Source organism: Triticum dicoccoides, chromosome 2B, assembly GCF_002162155.2.
Source record: "Triticum dicoccoides isolate Atlit2015 ecotype Zavitan chromosome 2B, WEW_v2.0, whole genome shotgun sequence".
Lineage (NCBI taxonomy): Eukaryota > Viridiplantae > Streptophyta > Magnoliopsida > Poales > Poaceae > Triticum > Triticum dicoccoides.
In genome coordinates, this window is record NC_041383.1 from 524,457,408 (window position 1) to 524,473,440 (window position 16,033).

General features: G+C 42.9%; 1 pseudogene; it reads left to right on the plus strand.

Moving 5' to 3' along the window:
- Nucleotides 1-336: 336 nt before the first annotated feature.
- LOC119360980 lies at nt 337-14,885 on the plus strand (annotated as a pseudogene).
- The last annotated feature ends 1,148 nt before the right edge of the window (nt 14,886-16,033 follow it).

Below are 16,033 nucleotides of genomic sequence, written 5' to 3' on the forward strand. Positions count from 1 at the left end.
TCGGTCCGGCCTGTCGGCCGTATAGTTTTTCGGCGGTATGGGCACGATAGCCTCGTCGTCGAATTTGGGCAGCAACTTACATTTAGGATAAATCTTTGTTTGGTGGTTACCGCCGTATTTTTCCTCAGCGTCTAGCACTTCGTTCCATCTATCATTTGATGTATCCTGTGCGGCTTTAAGCCGCTGCTTCTGCTTCTTTAGGCTCCCTGTAGTGGCGATAAGCCTTCGATGGAGGCGTTCTTGTTCTAATGGTTCTTCTGGGATGACGAATTCGTCGTCGCCCAGGCTGATCTCTTCTTCAGAGTGAGGCTGATAGTTGCTATCTTTGGCATCGCTATGGTTAGACAACATCTTCGGACTGTGTTCGCCATCCTCTCGCATGCCCTGCTCCAGCGCTGGGTCTACGGGGTCCTCGACTTGGTTCAGATTATCGTCGCCGTCCGTGATAATGTTGTTGTTTTTCTTTTTGCTGGATCGAGGTCGGTGCTTGGGACGCCGGCGCTTAGGAGGTTCGTCGACAGGCATGCTGTTATCACCGTCGGCCTCATTCTCCTTTGGTGTGTCCACCATGTATATATATCATATGATGATGTAGCCGTCCACTGCCCTAAAGTGGTGGTTTTTGTGTCTGCTCCTCTCCAGCATCGTCGTCCATATTGTCGATGTCTTCGGAGTCGTAATCGAGCGTGTCGGTTAAGTCCTCGACAGTGGCAATGAAGTGGGTGGTGGGTGGGCAACGAAGTTCTTCATCATCTGCTTCCCATTCGAGTCGGACATAGTTCGGCCAAGGGTCCCCCGACAAGGAGAGGGACTTCAATGAGTTTAATATGTCGCCAAAACATGAGTATTGGAAGATGTCCGCGGAGCTGAACTCCAAGACTGGCGCCCAATCAGGTTCGATGGACGCGGATGCACGCGGCCCGGAACCCATAGTCGGAGACGAGTCCTCGGTTCCGGTGATACAAGCCCAGCTCGGTGTTGCGTCTGTGTGCGGCTTCAGCGCCGCTGAGTCTGCGGCTTCCATGGCGGGGTTAAGCTTCCCATTTTCGGACAACGCAGTTCGCTCCGGCTCTAGGGCCAGGGCAGTCACAGGCGCTATCTCCTGCGTGCAGCCAGACGATAGATCTATGTCAAGTTCATCGTGATGGCCGAGGACAGCCGTCAGGGGCTCGAATCCGTCAAACATCAAGTCTCCGCGGATATCAGCCATAAAATTCAGGCTTTCAAATCTGACCTGATGGCCAGGGGCGTAGCTATCTATCTGCTCTAGATGGCCAAGCGAGTTGGCCCGCAGTGCAAAGCCGCCGAATACGAAGATCTGTCCGGGGAGGAAGGTCTCCCCCTGGACTGCATTGTTGTAGATGATTGATGGAGCCATCAAGCCTATATTCGACGACATAGAGGAACTCTCAATGAAAGCACCAATGTCGGTGTCAAAACCGTCGGATCTCGGGTAGGGGGTCCCGAACTGTGCACCTAAGGCTAATGGTAATAGGAGGCGGGGGACACAATGTTTACCCAGGTTCGGGCCCTCTCTATGGAAGTAATACCCTACTTCCTGCTTGATTGATCTTGATGAATATGAGTATTACAAGAGTTGATCTACCACGAGATCGTGGTGACTAAACCCTAGAAGTCTAGCCTATGAGATTATGATTGTTGTGGCTAAACCCTAGAAGTCTAAACCCTCCGGTTTATATAGAGGGGAGCTAGGGTTGTACAAAGTCGATTACAGAGAAAGAAATCTACATATCCGAATCGCCAAGCTTTCCTTCCAATCCAAGGAGAGTCCCATCCGGACACGGGATGAAGTCTTCTATCTTGTATCTTCATAGCCCAACAGTCCGGCCAAAGTAAATCCGGCTGTCCGAGGACCCCTTAGTCCAGGACTCCCTCAATGAGCTCGCCCCAATGGCCAGTCCGAGATAGCAGGACAACAAAGGAAGGCGCAGATGAGCCTCCGGATGTCCACCATGTTGTGCATCGTCAAATCTACGGAGCTGGCAGGAGCGACGCTATCTTGGATGGGTAAAATACGAGTCCGCGAGCGATGAGACCACATTCTGATCATATCTCCACACCGGCGCGCTGAGGGGCCAAGCAGCTATAGCCAGGCGCGACAGATCCGATGATTCCGGGCACCAGCACTGCAGGTCAACACGCCAACGACCGAGGATCTCATGTTGTGCCCGAGAGCGTGTTGCTTAGCCTACACGGATACCGATGAGGCAACCGTTGATTTTACAAAGGCATGGTCGCTGTTGCCAATTCCGTGTTGATCGCACCCCGCCACAAGATAACGACGAAGCTGACACATCCGCGGGCGCCGCCATAGCGAGGCCAAGTAGAATGTGGGAGACCCTGGCACTTGGGTCCCATGAAGGCCACTACTCTTCCGCTCACGTGGAAGCTAAGCTTGGCGGGCTGATCATCGTTAAATGATTAGCTGCATGCCCGCTTCAATGAGGCGGAGGCTATTTCCCTCCCCAGAAGCTTCATATTCCAGGGCTCACGACCATCCGATGAGCTTGCTTCGGACATAGGCAAGACATGTCGTGGGAAACGGGTGCGGATGATCATTTAGACTAGTTTAGAATAGGGTCTAGTTGAAAGATGTCATGAATGTAATGACTATGCTCTAATTTAGCTGAAAATTATTTGATTTTATGTAAAAAAAATCCAAACTCCAATGAATATCGTTCGATTTATTTAAATTCCATTCTAAATATTACCAGATATTCACAACTAGCTTTAAACGGCTTCCGCATGTGTGTCTGCACACTGAATCCTCATCTGTGCGTGACAGATACAGTGCCTAATTCAGAGGTCAACCTTCGTAGATATCCTAATCCTGCCGCGGTAGTAAAAATATATGGTCAACTTCTTCTTCCCTAGCGGGCTCGGTCTAGCATGCGAGGGCGCTTTTGAGAACGGGAGAAGCACCAGTCCTATCAATCAATCACGTAATAACTCTACTTCTCCAGCCCAAGGCATAGGGAATCATGGCATCCATCAGAGCTTATTTTTGGTTTGGGCTGGTTCAGAAGTGGGACCCGCCAAGAATAATACTCCTACTACAGGCTACAACAGTATAGAGGTAGTAGCTTCCTCTCGCACAGTGTAGCTTCCGTCCTTAGCTGGCTCCTTGCATGGCATTTTCGCCCATGCAATCAAATCCAGCGCCCCCCCGGCCCCTTCTTAGAAATCATTGGCCGGATTAGCTCATACCGACGATGGCTGAGCAACGTTCCATGGCGGAGTAAGTAGCTATTTCTTATTCTGACCCACCCTTTCGAGTCGATCGAAGCTGCATTTTGGGTTTGCGCTACGGTTGCCAACTCTCTTCGGCTCATTTTTTGCTCGATCTGCCACTCTGTTTTATTATTTCGTTCACCTCTTGTTTGATCCTGTGTTTCAAGAACATTCTTTATGCAAGCTGGTCTGTTTACTTTGCTGGTGCGTTTGGATGGAGAGGCGGGGGTGAGAGAGACGTGCGTGTCGAGCGGCGCCCATGATGGTTTTTCCCCGGTTCTTGTAGATTCGGTGTGCCTCTGGTGGTGGCCACACCAGACGGCCACCCCGCCGTCCGTGGCTCTTCCCAACAGCCCCGACTCCATGCCCCACCATCTCCGACAAGATTCCGGTGGACTTTTTTCTAGTTTTTTTCTTCCCATCATCTCTGGCCTCATTGGCGCTTATCCCAAGGGTCCCCAGCTCGGCGGCACTCCTTCCAGTCGTCACCGACCAACGTATCTATAATTTTTGATTGTTTCATATTGTTATATTATCATTCTTGGATGTTTTACAATTATTTTATATCATTTTTTGGTACTAACCTATTGACATAGTGCCTAGTGCCAGTTGATGTTTTCTGTTTTTTTACATCGTAGGCAATCAATATCAAACGGAGTCCAAATGAAACGAAACTTGTTGTGGATTTTTATGGACCAGAAGACACCCAATGGGCCGGAGAAGCACCTGGGGGGTGCCTCGAGGGGGCACAACCCACCAGGGCGCGCCTGGCCCTTAGGCGCGCCCAGGTGGGTTGTGCCCAGCTCGGTGGCCTCCCACACCGCCTCTTTGCTCTGTAAATACCCCCAATATTCAAGAAACCATAGGGGAGTCGACGAAATTTTATTTCAGCCACCGCAAGTTCCAGAACCACCAGATCCAATCTAGACACCTTCACGGAGGGGTTCATCATCCTCATTGGTGCCTCTTCGATGGTGCGTGAGTAGTTTATTGTAGACCTATGGATCCGTAGTTAGTAGCTAGATGGCTTCCTCTCTCTCTTTTGATTCTCAATACAATGGTCTCTTAGAGATCTATTTGATGTAACTCTTTTTGCGGTGTGTTTGTTGGGATCCGATAAACTTTGAGTTTATGATCAGATCTATGTTTTTATCCACGAAACTTATTTGAGTCCTCTGTTATCTCTTATATGCATGATTGCTTATAGCCTCGTATTTCTTCTCAAATATTTGAGTTTTATTTCGCCAACTTGATCTATTTATCTTGCAATGGGAAGAGGTGCTTTGTGATGGGTTCGATCTTACCGTGCTTGATCCTAGTGACAGAAGGGGAACCGACATGTATGTATCATTGCTATTAAGGATAACAAGATGGGGTCTATTTCTACATAAATAGATCTTGTTTACATCATGTCATCGTTCTTATTGCATTACTCCGTTTCTCCATGAACTTAATACACTAGATGCATGCTGGATAGAGGTCGATGTGTGGAGTAATAGTAGTAGATGCAGGAAGGAGTCGGTCTACTAATCTCTGACATGATGCCTATATAATGATCACTGCCTGGATATCATCATGATTATTTGAAGTTCTATCAATTGCCCAACAGTAATTTGTTTACCTGTCGTATGCTATTTTCTTGAGAGAAGCCACTAGTGAAATCTATGGACCCCGGATCTCTTCTTTATTATATTTGCCTTCGCGAGCTATTTTTATTTGCTTTTATTTTCAGATTTATATTTCCAAAAACCCAAAAATACATTGATGCACTTTATTTTATTTTGCGTTTATTCAAGATCTATTTATCCAATCTATCATATTTTTATCTCGTCTACTTGCCAATTTCTGGCGCCGTTACCCAAAAGGGATTGACAACCCCTTTAATACGTCGCGTTGTGAGTATTTGTTATTTGTGTGCAGGTGTCGTTCACGTAGTGTTCCATGGTTCTCCTACTGGTTCGATAACCTTGGTCTCATCACTAAGGGAAATACCTACCGTAGTTGTGCTGCATCATCTCTTCCTCTTTGAGGAAATACCGACGTATTTCAAGCCGGATCAAAAGGAATTTCTAGCTCCGTTGCCGGGAAGACATCATCAACATCTACCAGGTTTCTAATCACAAATCTCATCTCCTTGTAATTTACATTATTTGCCATTTGTCTCTCGTTTTCCTCTCCCCCACTTCACAAACATTTGCCGTTTTATTCACCATCTTTTTCGTTCACCATTTTCTTGCCGGATCTGTTTTTGAGTGCAATCTTATTACGTAGTCACAATGACTCAAGAGTACACCAAGTTGTGTGATTTCTCCAATACCAACAACAATGATTTTATTAGCACTCCGATTGCTCCTCCCGCCACTAGTGCGGAGTCTTGTGATATTAATACCGCTTTGCTGAATCTTGTTATGAAAGATCAATTTTTTGGTATACCTATGAGGATGTCGCGTCCCATCTTAACACATTCGTGTAATTATGCGATTTGGAAAAGAAAAAATATGTGGACAATGATATTGTGAAGTTGAAAATATTCACGTTTCTTTGCAAGATCGTGCAAAAATTTGGTTTTCTTCTTTGCCTCGCAATAGTATTGATTCTTGGGATAAGTGCAAAGATGCTTTTATTACTAAGTACTTTCCGCCCGCGAAAATTATTTCCCTAAAACCTAGATCATGAATTTCAAGCAACTTGAACATCAGCATGTTGCATAATCTTGGGAAATGATGAAATTGATGCTAAGGAATTGCCCAACTCATGGGTTAAATCTTTGGATGATCATACAAAAAATTTATGCAGGGTTGAATTTTGTTTCTCGTAATCTTTTGGATTCCGCCGTGGGTGGTACTTTTATGGAAATTAATTTGGGTGAAGCCATGAAATTTCTTGATAATATTATGGCAAATTATTCACTATGACATACCAAAAAAGCTCCTACTAGTAAAAAAGTTAATTCGGTTGAAGAATTTTCTTCTTAGAGTGAAAAAGTTGATGCTCTTATGAAATTGGTTGCTAATAAAAATGCTCCTATTGATTTTAATGATGTGCCTTTGTCTACTTTGATTGAACAAAATGGTGATGCCATATATGTGAATTTTATCTCGCGAAACAATTTCAATAACAATGCTTATAGAGGTAATTTTAATCCTAGGCCTTTTCCTAGTAATTCCTCTAATAATTATGGTAATTCCTATGGTAATCCTTCTTATAATAATAATAGGAACACCTCTTATCTTGAGAATAATATTAAAGAATTTATCAATACTCAAAAAGTTTTCAATGCTACAATAGAAGAAAAGCTGAATAAGATTGATGATATGTCTAGAAGTATTGATAGAATTTCTCATGATGTAGAAAATCTCAAGATGAAATTTTTTGTGCCTAAGGTTGAGGAATCAATTAAAGCCCTTTATGTTTCTATACATGAAAGTAAGAAAAGAACCGTTATGCTTAGATCTAGAAGATAATTTTTAGAAAAAGAGTTTGCTAGTGATTGCCTCCATAAAAGTGATGAAGATATTAAAATGATTGGTGTTTCTTCCATTGATTCTTTGTTTAGTAAAATTAAGATTGATAATAAAGGGACTGAAGAAGAGTCAACTGTAGCTAGAAGGCGTCCCGATAATTTGGAGGGTGCAAATCTTGTTGAGAAAATTGATAAAAGCGGGTTTGAAGAGGTCAAAACTTTAACTAGTGATGTGCCCACTCTTTTGGTTTGCAAAGACTTTAATTATGATAGTTGCTCTTTGATTGATTGTACTTCTTTGTTGCATTCCATGATAAATTCATCCCATGCTTATGAACTAAATAAAGCTTTTACTAAACATATTGTTGATGCTATGATGAAAGCTTTAGAAGAAAAACTGGAATTAGAAGTTTCAGTTCCTAGAAAATTACATGATGAGTGGGAACCTAGGTCAAGATTAAAAATTATGAGTGTTTTTCTTTATGTGACTTGGGTGGTATTGTTTCTACAATTCCGAAATCTTTATGTGATGTGTTTGGTATTGCCGATATTGAAGAGTGTTCTTTAAATTTGCATTTGGCGGATTCTACTATTAAAAAGCCTATGGGAAGAATTAATGATGTTCTTATTCATGAAAATAGGAATTATGTGCCCATAGATTTTATTTTTCTTGATATTGATTGCAATCCATCTTGTCCAATTATTCTTGGTAGACCATTTTTACGCACTATTGGTGCCGTGATTGATATGAAAGAAGGCAATATTAAATTTTAGTTTCCACTAAAGAAGGGTATAGAACACTTCCCTAGGACAAGAATTAGGCCACCATATGAATCCATCATGAGGGCATCTTATGGATTTAAAAATAAAGATGACAATACTTAGATCCTTTGCATTATGCCTAGCTAAGGGCATAAAATGATAGCGCTTGTTGGGAGGCAACCCATTGAATAAAATTTATTTTTGTATTTTTTTTCTGTTCTTGAGTGTTTGCAAAATTATGCTAATGTTATGATTGTGTTTTTCATGTTTTAATTAGTGTTTGTGCCAAGTAAAGCCTTTAGGATCTTGTTGGGTGATAGTTAATTTGATCTTCTTAGAAAACAGAAACTTTTGCGTCCAGAAAAACAATTTTCAAAAATCACAAAATCGAAGAATGCTTATGAATGTTTTAGACAAGATTGATATACAAATTTCCTACATCATCCTAATTTCTCAGAATTTTTGGAGTTACAGAAGTATTCGAAGTATTCAGATTGCTACAGACTATTCTGTTTTTGACAGATTCTGTTTTCTTTGTGTTGTGTGCTTCTTTTAATGATTCTATGGTTTTCTTTGAAGAGTTTTTGCCATAGAAAAGTTGGAATATGGTAGATATAATGCAAAAATAAAATATGAATGGGTTTGCAACAGTAATTATAGTAGTGATTTGCTTTCTTGTACTAACGGATCTCACGAAGGTTTTGTTGAGTTTTGTGTGATTGAAGTTTTCAAGTTTTGGGTGAGATCGCGATGGATGAAGGAATAAGGATTAGCAAAAGTCTAAGATTGGGGATGCCCTTGGCACCCCAAGATAATATTAAAGAAGTATAAAGCAACTAAGCTTGGGGATGCCCGAGTGGCTTCCCCTCTTTCTTCTAACAACCATCGGTATTTTACTTGGAACTCTATTTTTATTCGTCACATATCATGAGTTTTGCTTGGAGCGTATTATATGATATGCGTCTTTGCTTGTTTTGATTTTTATTTTGTGTCATGAATCCTTGCTGGACACACCTTGTAGCGGCCACGATCCCAATGGACCGAAGTCTCTGTGCTTAAGTGCCATCCCTGGACCGGTATGCTGACACACATAGTAGTCGAGGAATTATAGCAGAGTTCAAGCACACACTTATTACATCGAGGTCCTCATAAAGAGTATCTGCTACACAAATAGTACGGCTGAAGGCCATCTAAACTAAATAACTGCGAAAGCTTCAAAGATAAATAAGTCCATCAACTCCAACGGCATAGCTGAGTGGATGACAACGACCTATCGCACCTTATTCGTCGTCGGTAAAGTCTGCAACATGAGACATTGCAGTCGTGTAGGTCAGGACATTGAATATGCTAGCAGAGTTACACTGTAAAGCAATGAATGCAAGAAACTATATCTGCATGCATATTTGGCTGGTGGAGGCTCTAAGTTTAATGTTTTTGCATAAAGCTATTTTTTTCCTACAACAAAGGAATAAATTTTATTTGCTACAAAGTTATACCAATATTTGAGAAGGTTCCTCCAACCTAAATCCCAGTAATCAAGTATCATCAGTAAACCCAATTCACTTAATTAAAGAGTGATGACATCAACAATAATATCCACTTCTAGATACTCAAGATGTCCATAACCGGGGACACGTCTAACCATGATTAGTTTATACACTTTGTAGAGGTTGTGCACTTTTCTTCATAAGACTCGACCGCATCCATGATCGGAAGATCAAGACATAGTCTTTCTGAAGCATCAACTCTCTACTCTGGGTAGACCGGTACACCTACTTTTCCCTACATCTTCTAGTCCACCTCTTCAAGAGCTCACACAACTTACTTAACTATGCCAGAGCCCATAATGGCTTGTGGCTGCACACGGAAGTTTCTAGGCATGAAATATCATATGATCCCTTTGAGCCTGGGTGGCGAACCGAGGAAAAATCACACGTGTACTCCGGGATTTCCCAATGGGTAAGCACTGGTTTCTCCAGGTGCCCCAACCAATCCACCCGGATATGTATTAAAGTTGCCACCTTAATGTTATCCAAAATTATTAACTCTCACAACTTTCATGTATATCACGATCCAGTCCCCGTCTACGAGCATGGCTAAGCAATATATGAGCATAACGTATATTCCCGGGGTGATCAAAGGAATTAGGTTCCTACCTCAAGTACTACAACCAAACCACATGTTCCCAATCCTACTCATGCAAAATATTTGAGGGGCAATACTAATGCAGAGTGAAAACTGGGTATAGAAGAGTATGATCAAAGTGTAACTTGCCTTGCTGACGATCAGAAAACTCTAGGGATTCGTAGTAACAAGCTTCACACTCCAGAAAATCTAGCATAGACAAACAGTAGCATACATAAGCAATCAATCAAAAGATGCAAAGAGAAATCGAGAAAAGATTCAAATAAAACTCGAAACAAGAAAATAACTAAACAGAAAAAATTCTATCAACATTATTTTTATGTGAATTAGATCTTAACAGTAGATATAAGTGATTAGTTATGATGCAAAAAGAATCAACTCAAACGGAGCTACGAAACTCAAGATACAGACAAAACATGATCGAATGCTAATCTGAACTAAACTCAAATTTTAAATTGCCAAGATCATGTTCAAGTTGGGTTACCGGATAGAGGGAAATGTTATGAAGAATTAGGCGTTGGTTTCACCTAATTTGGATAAACGAGCTAAAAGTTACGCTAGGTTGAAGATCAGGGGCTAAATTGTGATAAAAGTATTCGTGAATAGGTCCCTGGATGAAAATAAACAAAAAAAGAAAAATCTATCGGACGAGCGTCCACTAACAGAGACTAATGAACCAATTCGTTCGTTAACAGAACCAGTCGGGTGAACGCTTTTTATATAACCAACTAAAAAAATGAACCGATCTAAACCTATAAACTGAATAAAATAAACCGGCAAACCGGATCGGTTTTTACCGGTTCGGGAGGGTTCGGCCGACGGCAGTCTCCGGGCGAGGCATCGTCGGCTGCGAGACGGGCGGCGGCTCCGGCAGTGGGTGGCGTCAGCGGCGAGGCGGGGCACAAGCGGCAGCGGCAGGCGGCGGCGCGGGCGGCGCGAGGCTGCGGCGGCGATGGTTGCGGCTAGCAGCGGTGGCTTGGATGAGGTGAAGGCGGCGGGGCTCAGGCGACTTATAAAGAGGTCGGGGGCGAGGTGGGTTGCGGCAGGGGGCGGTCGGGGTGGCTCCGACCCGGACTCCTGCCGGAGTGCGGCGAGGACACGGGTAGCGGTGGCGGTTGCGAGCTGGGCTGAGGCCTGGCTTCGGCCGGGCCGGCCCAGTTTTGGCGCGCGCCTTCTTTTTGAAACAACGCCGCAAAGAAAAATCTTAATAAAAATAAAAATAAAAATCCTAAAATTCCAGAAACAATTTTCACCATCCCCTCCTAATATTTGGGACAATGTGAACATTTTTCTTGACTAAATGCAATTTTTTAAGGAATTTTTATTTCTGTGCCCTTGGTTCCTTAACTCTACTCTTGGCGCGTGGCAGAGGAGATGTCAGTCTGACGGAGCGATGACTGTGAGATCGTCGGAGAGCAGAGCAGAGCAGCCCAGTGTGACGCCGCCGACGTAATTCTGGCCAGGTTTCCCTCGTCGTTGCAGTGGCTGGCGGTGCGCTTTTTTCTTTTCTTTTTGGGACTAGGATGGCGGAGGGGCCTTCCTCTAGAAGGAAACAGTGAAGTGAAGTTCTCGGGGAAAATAAGACGGAAGCAGAGAAGTGCAGCGCCTCCGCGCCGCCGTCCTGAATCCGGCCCGCTTGTACTCTTCCTTGCAGCGGCGGAGCAGGGGTTTCACGATCGATCTGCTTGAGGTGGTGGTGGAGCCGTGGAGGAGGAAGCAGACAAGGGTTCTGTTCCGTTTAGCTCTGTTCTGTTTAGTGGAGACTGATCTGGTCGCACGAAGATTGCAGATTTGTGCTGTTGGATCGTCGACGTTTCTTTGTGACATCTCGAACATGTTCGCTGTTGGGCCCTCTATCTCTATCTGCCAGTGAAAACTTATTCACAACTCTTCTGCTTAGTCTCGCTGTTTAATGTTTGCTGATTCAGGATTTAACTTATTCAGGTTTCTGTTTGCTGCAGGTTTAACGGGAGCGTCATAGGCTCCACTGCTGCTCGCTGCAAACTGTCGGTGACACTCTGCCAACCTGATCATCATTCGATATGTTGCTTGTTGTTAAATCATTGGCTGTGCAGATCAATGGGCTTGCTCTGCGTTACTCTCCTATTTTCTTCTGAAACATAACAATGCAATCGAATTTATATTTGTCTCGGGCTAAATACGTTGAAAATAGCAATGCAAGGCAAAAGATTTGTAAACAAGTGTTAATCTATCAAATTTATCATAATTAATTATATCTTCATTCCCATGGTTTTTCTACGAATTAGTGAACATGACTATCCTTGATTAGTGGGCTTTATATATGTTTATGGCAGTTAATATCCTATGATTGAATGTAGAATCGAGATAGATGCCTGTCTGTGTAAACATTCTTTCATATATTTCCATTTAACTTAGTTGTTACATTCATCATGTTTTGTTGATCAAATTTATTATCTGTTAGGCATCAAAAGATTATTAGTACTAAAATTGATTTATCCCGCAGATTCATCAGGTCATTGGTCACGACAATCGTTGTGGTGATAAGAAACCCAACTCATCCCCCGCCTATCAAGTTTGAGTGCCCAAACTGCAAATACTGCATTGATAATAGTGATGTAAGTACCGTTAACTATTTAACATGTCTAACTATTTAACATGTCTGTTGCATTTACTTTTATGCTAGTTTCTCTTCTAGTTTCCAACCATTAAAATAAGGACATTCTACAATCCGGGTGAATTTGCACAACCTATTAGAATATTTCAAGGTGCATAATCGATCTACCAAGGACCAACCAATCACACAAATCACGACAACAAGATTTGTTAACGAGGTTCACCAAACATCAGCTAATCCCAGGGCATGACTACATTGCGCTCCTCCCCGTTGATACCGCTACAATACTACACCCTAGGCGCCCAGGGGCCGACACATGCCGGCGACTATTCCTGCGTGCATGTGTTATTATGTTGGCATAGGTTAGATTATGTGTCTAGCCCACATTATATAGGAGCCATAGGATACAAGTGTCTTATTAGGGTACGACTCCATACCATGTCGATATACACACAGTACGACTCAGAGTCCAAATATAACCTACATTGTACATAATATTCTGCACAACCCCAATGGTACCTTTTTTTTTCCGTTGTATACCCCTCCTCCCTCCCGATTTCCGATGCCATTTATTACTAACACACACCATCATAACAAGAATACACGACCCTATGTTCCTAAATAGTGGTATCGTAGCTTTTTATTTGTGTCTTGGTGGAAGGTGTAAAACATCATGATTTTTTGGAATCTTGCGGTTGCACTTCATGCTTTGTATTGCAGGTTTTATCACAGTGGCCAGGACTCCCCACTGGTGTTAAATTTGATCCAACTGATCTCGAACTGCTTGAACATTTGGAAGGAAAGGTTGGCAGGGCACCGTCCCATGTACTAATAGATGATTTTATTCCAACCATAGAGGAGGCCGAGGAATCTGCTATACACATCCAGAAAATCTCCCTGATACATGATTCTTATTTTAGACTTGTTATCATCATGGCCTTCTGAATTAAATAACTAGCTCAGACTATTCGGAGTAATTCTTGGTCAGTTAACTCACCTACGCCTGTAGGTACCAAGATGGATAGGAGAAACAATCATTTCTTCCACAAAATATCAAATGCGTACGATGTTGGCCAGCGTAAGCGTCGCAAGATTAGCAACAGTGACCACGCTGTTTGTGATGTCCATTTCAGATGGCAAAAAACTGGAAAATCCAAACATATCTTAGATAATAATGGTTTAATAAAAGGGTGGAAAAAAATATTGGTTCTTTGCATGCGTTCTAGGAAAGACGGTATCACCTTGAATAAAGAAAAAACTAATTGGACGATGCATCAGTATCACCTTGGGGTAGATCAAGATGAAAAGCACGGGGAGCTTGTTGTTTCCAAAGTCTTTTATCAGTCAAAGAAACCAGGGCAGCCTGTAATGTGCCCTGTTAATGAAGAATCTGATCCATTTGCTAGGGAAATCGATCCTACAACCCCAATGACATACCCTCCGCAGCATCGTCCCCTAAACAGTAGCCCATCCAGAACCGAGTAGAATCGGGTAAATCTTCATTGACCAATGAAACTGTCATCAACTTTGTGAAAGCTTTTGTCTAACTTTGTGGGCCATGTTATAAAATAATTTGGCTTGTAGAATTATAGAGTATAGATCTACAATACTGATATGTGGATGAGTTATTGGGAGCCCCTGAAACAATGCCTTGCAATACTAGGATCCCACCGTTTGAACAGTTTATTCTCAATTGTAGGTTCATGTAGTACAGATGCTATATACTGTACAAACTTGATGTAGAGGCCGGGAGGTTATCCTCCTTTTGAAAAAAAATACTGTACAAAAATAACAATATACTCCTACTACACATGAAAACTTTCTCTGCATGTTAAGAGTGCATCCAACAGTCTCACAAAAATATCAGAAGCTTTTAATTCCTTATAAAGATCAATGCTTAGCAACTTAGAGTGGTACTGTATATTATCAAGCCTTCAAACTCCTTCACTACCTGATTACTACAATAAACCTTTGAGCTTGTGTGTCAGTCTTTTCATGAACCCAAATCAAATCTTAAATAGGACATGCATTTTACCTTTTATGCTGCTAAGATAACCCCCTCAAGTATTGTGCTGTCACCTTGTAAACTGTTTTTCTTTTTGCGGGTGACCTTGTAAACTGTTATAACTTACAACTCTTTCATTTCATTGTCATTCATGTTACCACTGCGATTGTGAAAGGAAGAGGACGCAGCACTATCTGGCACGGACGAACGCCCGTCACGCGGTGCAACCTCCGACGCCGCGTACCCTGAGATGCAGCCTTTTCCTGTTGACCTGGATGCTCTCCAGGGGTTGCCCGACCCCGGAACGCCTCCAGGTTTCCCCCTTATGGCCTCTTGGCTCGCTGGAACCCCATCGCATGCCGTGGAGGACGCACCGCTGTCTGGCCTGGATGAACGCCTGTCACGCGGCAGAACCCCGGACGCCGCCTACCCTGACCCTGAGGGGCAGCCCCTGCCTCTTGACGCGGAGGCGCTCCAGGGGTTCCCCGACCTCGGAACGCCTCCGGATAACTTCCTCGTAAGTGCACCGAGTGCCGCCGCATTTTCTGGTGCATTTCTCATGGCTCATCTCCTTGTCTTGCGTGTGTTTACTGCAGGACTTGCAGTTCGGGTCGCAGGACATCTGGCCGGACAACATGTTTATAGGGGAGGAGGGGTTTTGAAGCAGCGGAGCAACAAGAATAGGCTGTTTTTTCTCATGATGTAGTGTGTTGTACTATATCTGTGCATGAACGATGGATCGCCGAGAAAATTTTGCATATGATCCTGGAGCTTGCCGATGAGTTTAGCTTGGCTATGTTTACTGTTTGTAGTAGTAGCAGAATTTTTTTTTCTTCAAATGTAGGAGCGTCGCTCCCAATTGCATAACCATGAAACTGATAAACAACAGTTAGTCCCTCAAAAGTGTTTGAAACTTATTTTACTTATTCACCTCTGGTTTCGCCAAGTTTGCTAAGTTTCTAGGGAACTCGGTAAAACCTAAAAAAAACTCAGGCTCTGCGTTTTTTGACTTCGTTCTCGACAAAGGGGACTCGGCTGGCCTGGTCGGCAATCGTTAATATTGTCGAGTTCTTATTATCGGAAACTCGGTAAATAGTTAAATGACAATCGTCAAGTATCTGAGAAAGAGAATTCGGCAAACAAAGGGTGGTAGATGGGACGGTCCGTTAATGGCGGTGCCACGTGTGGCACAAATGTTTTCCGAGTTTCAACTCGGTAGACTAACGACACACCGTGCAGTGCTGACGCGTGACACATATCCTATTGCCAAATTGAGTGTCGGCAATCGCAAAACTGTAAAGAATATTTCTTTTCCCTTTTTTGGGTAGCCCTCCATAAAAATAAATATATATACATCATTTGATCACACACATATATCACAACATTCAAGTATAACTGCGCACATTTACCATAACATCAGACGGCAACAGCAAGCGATATGGCCATAATTCTGACACATAGCTCAAACACAAAGTGCATATATAGAGAAGTTCACACATGAGTGCATACATAGAGAGGTTCAACAAGAACTAAAACAACCTTTACAAAAAAGAACTAAAACATGACATTAGTATATTGCCCATTTTAATCTCTAACAAACTCCGGATCTCTACCCAGGCATTGAACTAGTCACACTACTTATAATCAACATCGCCATTATTCTTCTCGGTACTATATCTGTAGGTTAAAATCCCCTCCAATTAGGGTTGAGATAGGGCAACCAACAAACAAAGAGTGAAGTTCAGAAAGAAAAGCCTCCTTGCCAGACTCATAGGCAGAGCCATAAACCACTATAATACTAAAAGTAGTA